The sequence below is a fragment of the Heterodontus francisci genome, chromosome 2, assembly GCF_036365525.1.
Source record: "Heterodontus francisci isolate sHetFra1 chromosome 2, sHetFra1.hap1, whole genome shotgun sequence".
In the NCBI taxonomy this organism is placed as follows: domain Eukaryota; kingdom Metazoa; phylum Chordata; class Chondrichthyes; order Heterodontiformes; family Heterodontidae; genus Heterodontus; species Heterodontus francisci.
The window spans coordinates 8,990,529-9,000,416 of record NC_090372.1 but is presented as its reverse complement, the minus strand read 5'-3'; positions in this window follow the sequence as shown (position 1 = coordinate 9,000,416).

The following is a 9,888-nucleotide window of genomic DNA, read 5'->3' as shown; positions in this document are numbered from 1 at the left end:
TTATGACATGAACTGAATATTCACGTCTTTTGGGCATTCCCCCATGTATGACTCTCAAATTCTTTTGCATTTGTGACATGAGAACACTTGATAAGTTCACAATAAATTTCTAGATACTTATCTGTTTTATACTTCAGACTTCCACTGCTATGTCCAGACTGGCCAAGAGAGTGTGGGAAAATGGCGCACTGACACGGAACACAAAATTCCGAGTGTATCAGGCCTGTGTCCTCAGTACCTTGCTCTATGGCAGCGAGGCCTGGACAACGTATGTCAGCCAAGAGCGACGTCTCAATTCATTCCATCTTCGCTGCCTCCGGAGAATACTTGGCATCAGGTGGCAGGACCGTATCTCCAACACAGAAGTCCTCGAGGCGGCCAACATCCCCAGCTTGTACACACTACTGAGTCAGCGGCGCTTGAGATGGCTTGGCCATGTGAGCCGCATGGAAGATGGCAGGATCCCCAAAGACACATTGTACAGCGAGCTCGCCACTGGTATCAGACCCACCGGAAGTCCATGTCTCCGCTATAAAGACGTCTGCAAACGGGACATGAAATCCTGTGACATTGATCACAAGTCGTGGGAGTCAGTTGCCAGCGTTTGCCAGAGCTGGCGGGCAGCCATAAAGACGGGGCTAAAATGTGGCGAGTCGAAGAGACTTAGTAGTTGGCAGGAAAAAAGACAGAGGCGCAAGGGGAGAGCCAACTGTGCAACAGCCCCGACAAACAAATTTCTCTGCAGCACCTGTGGAAAAGCCTGTCACTCTAGAATTGGCCTTTATAGCCACTCCAGGCGCTGCTTCACAAACCACTGACCACCTCCAGGCGCGTATCCATTGTCTCTCGAGATAAGGAGGCCAAAGAAAGAAGACTTCAGACAGAAAGTGAACAACCGCTATTATTAGCCTCACCGAATTTAATCAGTATTTTCTATGAAATTTGAATTGTCGCTGTGGGTGAGATTTTGACTCAATAAGCTCATTCACTTACAGCGTTAAAATCAGTTTGTGTCTGTCCCTATTTTATCTCCCAATATTTGACAGCAAGTTGCATTATATAGTGCCTGGGTTTTCCCAGTGTTTAACCAGAAGAAATTGAGATGCAGGATGTTGGATAATGCAGTGATCAGTGGAAGGGCCACAGAGGTGGTGGACAGATCGAGAACTGGTGTCATTAGTTCACATGTGGAAGCTGATGCCATGAGGTAGAAATTAGTTTAGGCCCATTTCAAGCCCAAATTCAGCACTACTTCAGCAGCGTGAGACTGGCCTGAATTTAGACCTCTGACCTCATCTACAAATACTGGGAGAGCTGTCAGTGTCTGTTGAGCCTCTCCAGACTGCTGGTCCTTCGTCAGGGCTGAATTCTGGGCCGTGTTTGCCCCACCAGCAGCAACCCTCAGCTGTGTTGTGGGGACTGGAGCGGGCAAAGAGGAAAGAGGATGGTGAGTACTAGGACTGTAAAATAATGGAGGGGGGGGGGGGGGGTGGTTGCAGGGGTGGGTCCACCTGCTCCTGGCTCCACTTTAAATTAAAAATAAACCACCTTGTAGTTGGCGGTTGTAGGGGTCACTGAAGAATCCTGAGAGGAGCAGGCCCACTTGTCATTTGTAAAATGGAGCTTCAGTGGCATTAGGCCAGTAATTAATATATTCAAGGGGTCTATCGTCTGTTGTGGGTTTGTCAGGAACCGCTAAAAACAAGCTCCATGAATTTGGCAGTGAGTCCAACACCTGGCAGATTGGGTATAGGCCATCCCACTGATAAACTAGTGTGTTTTGTGCCCATCTGATGTTTGAAAATGGGCACAACCAATGCATACCAATGTCAGTCCCCATGCCAACAGATGGTGTTGCCAAGGGACAGCATGTAGAGCAGGAAGAGGAGTGGTCCAGAGGTAGACTGTCTGGAGACTCTGGCGGTAACGGTACGGGGGTTGGGAAGAGAAGGCATTACTGGAGATGTTCCAGCTCCGATTGGATAGGAAAGTGTAGAAGCAAGGCAGGGCAGTCCCACTGATCTGGCCAGTGAAGGAGGACGGTGTGACTGGCCATGTCAGAGGGTGCAGAGAGCTTGAGGAGGACAAGGAGGGGGTAATGCACCATGGTCATATTCACAGATGCCTTTCAAAAGGAATATGGATATTGATGCAAAACACATTAGGCTGGAAATCTCTTTTGGCAATTTTATGAAGCAGGCTCCTATTCCGTTGGTCCTCTGCTTCCCCAGCAGAGATATTATTGTGTTAATAACTTCATTAAAATAGCAGAGGCTGTGAAAATATGAAGCATTTAGGAATTGTCCTGCAACATCATCAACAATAATTTCTAGACTATAGTGTGGAAATGTGTGTTAGTGAATGGGGGTGAAATTCCTTTCAGCCTGTTTTCAGGCCTGGAATGAAGACCATGCATTGAGTGTGCACCCCAACTTGGAGGCCTGAGGCTAGCCTAAAATTGGGCCTCAGGCCTCATTAATACTATTTGGACAATCGTGCCTGCAAAGGCTGCTTGTCCACTTTTAATCAAGGAATATTGGGCAGCAATGGTGAGAGAGTGAATGAGCGGGATGCTATGGAACCGGGGCAGCATTTCTCCCCTTCCTGGCTTCACAGGAAGATTTTGTTAATATATATTTTTTGTAAATTGTCCTTTTGGTAGCAGCCACTGCTTAGGCTGCCTGGCTCCTGCTTCGCTCTGTGCTGTCCAATTTGGCAGAGGCCTTTGAAAGCAGGCTCTAGGCCTCTCATGTGCAGGGCTTAATGCCTCAGGCAGCTCCAGGGGCATCTGAAAAAGAGACCAACTCAATCTCAGGGTCAGACATCTTTCAGTGACTTTGAAAAAAGAAATTAAAGACTTCGTGGACACATAAAATTATTCTTCACTTAAGTCTAGCTATTATTGAAAGTCTTGCTTCTGTATGGACTTTCTAATCATAAACCCTACTTCCTGTTGCTATGATTCTTGAGTGGCATTTTTACGACAATATTTACAATGTAAAATGGCTATGTAAACATTTATGATGGAAAAGGCCATGTAATGTGGGGTGCATTGCCTTGGTCCAACTGCTATTTTGTGTGAGCCACCTCTTTTTCACAGGTAAATTCTGCTTTTACCTTTACCTATTCCTTTTCCTCTGCTGTGAGGCCTCTGGTCTCTCTCTCTGCCTCCCTGTCTTTGTTGCTGCCAATCCTGCCCTGCCTTAATCCTGTAGACATAGTAACAGGTGGTTCCTGGGTCCAGTTTGGGTGCTACCTTAGAGCCAGGGATTTAAGAGGTGTCCCCACAGCTGGAGCATGTGTCGGGTTCATTGCCGTGAATGTCTTGCCAGCAATGTACAACATCTGTGCTCAGCAATTACAGTGCAAAAATTACAATTAAAGTGGAGGCAGCTGAGACGAGGCACCCGGGAGAGTGGCGATATTTTATCACTTTAATTTCTATTTTTTTGTACTCTGTTCATTTACAGTCTGAATGAGAAAATGCAAGTTAAAATAAAAGTGACAGCTCTTTCGGATCCCCGTTACTAAAATACATGGTGCCTCTCTCTAGACTAGACTTGTCACATCGAGCCGCACTTGCTCTCTATGATCAGATCCTCATCTTTCATGAAGTCATAGATTCTGCAGGAGGAGTTATTAGGAAGATTCTGATGAGTACAAGGAGAATGCTGGATTGAACAATAGGTTTTATATCAATGGTTTCAAAGTTAATTAACACACATATGCCTTTTTTTGGAAAAATAATTAGCCACTTATAAATCCTAGAAGATAAATTTGGTGTATTAACCATGTCAATCTCTATGTATTGTTTTGAGTAGTGATACAAAATAGTATAGGAACAGGAGTATGTTATTCAGTCCCTCAAGACTGTTCTACCATTTAATGGAATCATGGTTGATCCCAACTCCATCCTCCTGCCTTGGCTCCATATCCTTTTTATATTCTTGTCTAGCAAAATTCTATCAAACTTAAGTTTAATATTATTCATTGAACTAGCATCTATTGCTTTTTGTGGGAGAGTTCCACACTTCTATCACACTTTGCGTGAAGAAATGTTTCCTAACCTTTCTCCTGAATGGCCTGACTCTGGTGTTATGGTTATGTTTCCTTGTGCTCGTCTCCCCGAAACCTTAGTCAAATCAATCCTTAACCTTCTGTATTCCAGGGAATACAAGACTTGTTTACATAATCACTTCTCATAATCCAACCCTGGTAATATTCTGGTGTATCTGTGCTGCATTCCTTCCGAGGCCAAGACATCCTTGCTAAGCTGCGGTGCCCAGAACTGTGCGCAGTACTCCAGATGGGGTCTAACCAGGGCTTTGTACAGCTGTAGCCAATTACGCCTCTTATATTCTAGCCTTTTAGTTACAAAGGCTAACGTTCCATTATCCTTTTTGATTATTGTTTGTATCTGACTACTACATTTTAATGATCTGTGTGCATAGACCTTTCAATCTCTTTGAACCTCCACTGCTCCTAACTTTTCACCATTTAAAAAATACTTGGAATGATCTGTTTTTGCTCCAAAATGGATGCCCTCACATTTACTTGTGTTGAAGTCCATTTGCCACAGTTTTGCCCACTCATTTAATCTATCAATGTCTCTTTGTAATTTTATGCTCCTGTCTACACTAATTACGATACTACCAAACTTTGATCCATTGGCAAGCTTAAATATATGGTTTTCTATTGTGCTATCTAACTCATTAATAAATATAGTGTATGGGTGAGGCCCCTTGTGAGACAACACTAGTCACTTCCTTCAATTCGAGTACATATCCATTAACCCTTCACTCTGTCTTCTACTGACTAATCAATCTCCGAACCAGGTCAATAATTTGTCTTCAATTCCATGAGCTTTAATTTTAGCTAACAATCTTTCATGTGGAACCTTATAAAATGCCTTCTGAAAGTCCTGGAAATGACTATTCCGTGGAATAGAGAACTATATCCATCGGCATTCTCTTGTCTACTGCTTTCGTTACTGTCTCAAAAAATTCAATTAGGTTCGTTAGGCATTATCTACCCTTTACAGATCCATGTTGGCTGTCTCTAATCAGCTCAACTTTCTCTAAGTATTCAGTCACTCTGTCCTTAATTATAGATTCCCACCTTCTCCATGTCTGCTTATTGCTTCCTTCAGTTAATGAAATCACAGCCAGTAATTGCATTAGTTAGGGTTATAGCTACTTTGGGGAAGCAAGCAAGTCAATCAATACATGTGTTACCCTGTATTCCGAGGCTTTCAAAATGAAACACAATAGTTTCATGATAATACAGGGTTTTCTTGGGTTGTAGGTGTTAATAATTACACACAAATCAAACATCGAGCACTGATGTGAAATTAAATTACACTCCAACAGAGCAAAGCTCAGCTTAAAATCAGATTGCCTGTTCTTGCAGGTCTCTCAAGATCTTTCTTTAGCCTCCAGTTAACAGATTTGGGAATGAGTAAAATCTGTGAGGCTTTAAGATGTTTAAATAAAAACAGTGGAAATTTCAAATGTTTTTATGTATTTATTGAAAAGAAATCTGATTTAACTTTAAAAAATCCCATAGGCAATGACGTTAATTTTAATGGAAATGAGAATCAGGGAGATGTGTTTGAAGGATGATATCAGCTGTTTCCCATTATTGTCTAAAGTCAAAATGACCCCTTACTGCTCTAATTCCTGGAGCTTCTGCTGAACAGCAGTATAAGGGATGTATCTGTCCATGTGGTGAATAATTGAGTAGACCTTTGACAGAAAGAAGTTGGATTTCAGGTAGCTTGACAGATTGGAGGGTGTGTTCCAATCTGCTGTTTGGAAAGCTGACAGATCTTCATAGCTCCCTGTGCTTCACTTCATCGCGACGTGCTACTAGACTGTAGTTGATGTGCTGTACTGTGACAGGCTATAGGTATAGATCTTCAGGATTCAACTTACAGAAAAGACCACGGTCAGATTGTGGAATAATTCAACTTCACTTGTTCCTTGAGTGTAAAGCATTTTAATATATCATCCACCTGCATCACAGGAAGAGGAATGAACAACATTGCATTCGGACAAGAACTTTTCATTACATGTGCAATTTAAGATCTGATAAGCTTTTTCTTCCCAACTTCTTTTGATTGTTTACTCTTATCCCTTTACCTCCTGAAGTCAGTGAGTTCCATGGACAGTAATAACTCTCTATCAGCTCATTCAAATTGCCATTACTTTACGTATGAACTTCCATACTGAGTTTAGACTGACTGGTCACAAGACCCGATAAAAGCACTAACAGGAAAGGTTGTATTAAAGAATCCACTTTATGTTCAGGAGCACATTTTGTGCCATTTATCATCCCAAGCCTGAATGTTGTCCAGGTCTTGCTGCATGCAAGTACGGGCTGCTTCATTAACTGTGGAATTGTGAATGGGGCAGAACATGTGTAGTTATTAGTTTCTGATATTATTTCTGATTTTAGGGAAGACGTTGAATAAGATGCTGAAAATAGTTTGGTTGCCCCTACCCTGGGAACTCCTGTAGCAATGTCCTGGGGCTTTCAGCACTAACCATCACTTTCCTCATGCCAGGTGTGATTGCAGTCTATTCAGAATTTTCCCCTGATCGCCAATGGCTTCAGTTTTACTCGGGCTCTTTGGTACCACACTCGGTCACGGGCACTCATTCCAACCTCAGCTCCGAATTTAGCTTGTGTCCATTTTTAGACCAAGGCTGTGATAGTGTTCAACAATAACAACAACAACTTGTATTCATATAGCATCTTTAACATAGCAAAACGTCCCAAGACGCTTCACAGGAGGGTTATAAAACAAAATTTGACACTGAGTCACATGAAGAGATACTAGAACAGATGACCAAAACCTTGGTCAAAGAGGTAGGTGTTAAGGACCATCATAAAGAAAATGAGAGAGGGGGACAGGTTTAGGGTAGGCATTCCGGAGCTTAGTGCAGGCAGCAGAAGGCACAGCCACCAATGGTGGAGCAATTACAATCAGGGATGCTTTAGAAGCTGGAGTTAAAGGCACACAGAGATCTCGGAGGGTTGTGGGTCCGGAGGAGATTACAGAGATAGGGAGGGGGGAAGCTATGGAGGGTTTTGAAAACAAGGATGACAATTTAAAAATCGAGGTGGTGCTTAACTGGGAGCCAATGTAGATCAGCAAGTAAATATTGCGGAGTTCTGGGAGAGTGATGGGTGGTGATCAGCAGGAGATTTACTTACCAAAATTTGCTATGAAACTTTCAGAGTCAATGCTGAGGATTCTTAATATAGATTACCATCCCCTGCCCCATCCCCACCCCAAAGAATGTATATCACAGTGCCCCTACTTCTGGTAGGATAGGACATACTCAGGGATGGTGATGGAGTAATCTGGGACATTGGATAATTGTCATGATTCTGTGAATACGACTGTCAGGTTATTGTTTGACTAATCTGTGAGACAGTTCTCTTGCAGGGTTGACTGGACTGGTTGTGCCTTGTTGTACCTGGGTCGAGTGGCCCATCAGGTCTGATTTTTATCGGGATTTGTTTTCTAGCCGATCACTTTTATTGATACCAGCTTTTTATTTCCAGATATTCTTTTAAAAAGGATTCACAATTCTCAAGTTGCAATGTGAGATTTGAACTCTCATTCTCTGGATTAGTAATACCAGGCCTCTGCATTACTAGCCCAGTAACATAACCACGATGGTACCACAGCCAATATCAGTAATAGTGTCAATCTTTTAAAAGCTCCATAACCTGTTGCAGCTTTCAAAGGACATGCACCAGTAAAGGGCTGAGGAATGCAGTGTTATTGCACTGTCCTATCACATCTAAAACCTATTTTGATGGAAGTTATACATTCCAGTTATGTTCACGTCAATTGCTTCAGTGCCTTCCTGTACCAAAGCTGTAACAGCACTAATTGCAGACTTGTCAAGTATCATGTGTTTGAGCAAAGCTTCAGTTTGGTTTTAAACCATAATCTATTTTGATGTTCTGCACTGCAGAAAAGTAAGCACAGCTCCATTTCACTAAATTGCTTTCCAAGTCATCTCATTTTTTTTGGTTTATAAATCTCCCTCCTAATATTTCCCCAATATTGACAGCTCTGTAGCTACAGGTTTGGTGGAGCAGTGTTTACAAACTGAGGGGTTGTGTAGAGAGAAGTGATGTTAATAAATACCTGCCATCTCTACTGGCTACTGGCAGCACTGGCAGGCACAAAGCATGCCACAGGATTGATGTAATACAGTATCAGATTTAAGCGTTATGTTATGTATGGGGATTGTAACAAGATTTAAAATGTTATTAAAAGGGAATCAGAACCACCTTATCAACTAATCAAAACACAGAAGAAAAAGTCACCATCCTTTTGTTATTCCTCAGAGCTAAACGCACACCCAAATACACACTTCGTCCAATGTTAAGTCTGAGTCCCTTCCCCATAGGGAAGGATTATCAAAGCGTGAAAAACCCCCCTTATGCATGGCAAGCCATAAAAGTGTGAATAAGTTACGTTCTTCCTTATCACGTTGGATTGTAGGATTTTTATTTGTGTTTTGGGATCACATTCAGTTCGTTTTACTGTGAAATCTGAAATCCAATAGCCTCGCGTTTGATATATGAAAGGAATTAGTTACAATCCGAGTGCAGTGGGAAATTACTTTGTCACAACGTAAGCTGCAGTTCTATCCAATACTCCACTGGTTGTATTATATCAGGCTGGGGGAAAGAATGGAAGTTTTCAAAAAGGTCATTGTTGTAATGGTAGATTTTGAAGAGGAAAATAAACATTGGTGGTGGAAAAACTATTTTATGGGATGAATCCCCCTCCCCTGTCGGAAATTTTGATTTTGACTTTTGTTGGGGCATTTTCTAGCATTTGGAAGTGTAATCTGATCCTTGCCTGCTTTTTTCCTGTTCTGTAAAACTCACAGCAAGTTGAATACACAACCTGAAAAAAAAACTATCTTTAAATGCAAACCCTGCACAGGAATGCAGTGAGGCTGAGTTAAGTCTGGTTTTACTTAGATGTCACTGTCTTGCTGCAGCAGATAGTAGGTGAGGCAAGCAGATCTCCCATGAGACAGGTAGATACTAATCAAGGTCACCGTCCCACCTAATACGCCCGTATCCAATGATATGCGCAGCCCTTGTCTTGGTACAGCAGTTGGAATTTTAGTCAGCCTGGTGCCAGACATGGTAAATATGGTTCTGTCAACCTGGAACCCCGACTGCAGCAGATCCTAAGGAAAGTGTCCAATGACATAATCAAGTCGCTTAAATGAAAGGAGGAGAATTAATAATTGGCATTGACCTAAAATGTTGGGCAGACTTTCCCTGATCTTCTGAACCCCGCTGTCAGGCTGAAATGGGGGTCAGAGCCTGCACAGTGTGGGAAACAGTCAATCAACTCCCCAGAGCAGCCAATTAATGGCCAGAGGGTGGGCTCGCTGTCCAATTAAGGACAGTGGGCGGGCTTTCGAAGCTGGAGGGTCAATCAGAGGTCTTCTAGTTTGAAAGCAGCTGCAAGACGCCATGGCAGATAAGTCAAGGAGAGGGTGCTTCAAAATGGAGGCACCCTCTCTCCAACTTTTTCATAGTTTAAATAAGAAATTACCTTTGCAGCCGGGCTGCCACTGTTGGGGGGAGCCCTTCTACAGGGTGATCTGCGGCTGCTGCTGCACCCAGGCAGGCAGGGAGGGCCTCTAAGCCTGCCTGGAGCTCTGGCACCCTGCTCCCCGGGCTGCCGTAAGGAGGCCACTTCCAGGTGACTAAACTGTCCCCCACTACCTCTGGGAACCTGGAGGCTGACTGGAAAATCCCACTCGGCCTCTTTCAATTTGGCCTTAAGTGGCCCTCAACAAGCTGAATTGGCTGCCCACTATGGGTGGGTGAGTAGCC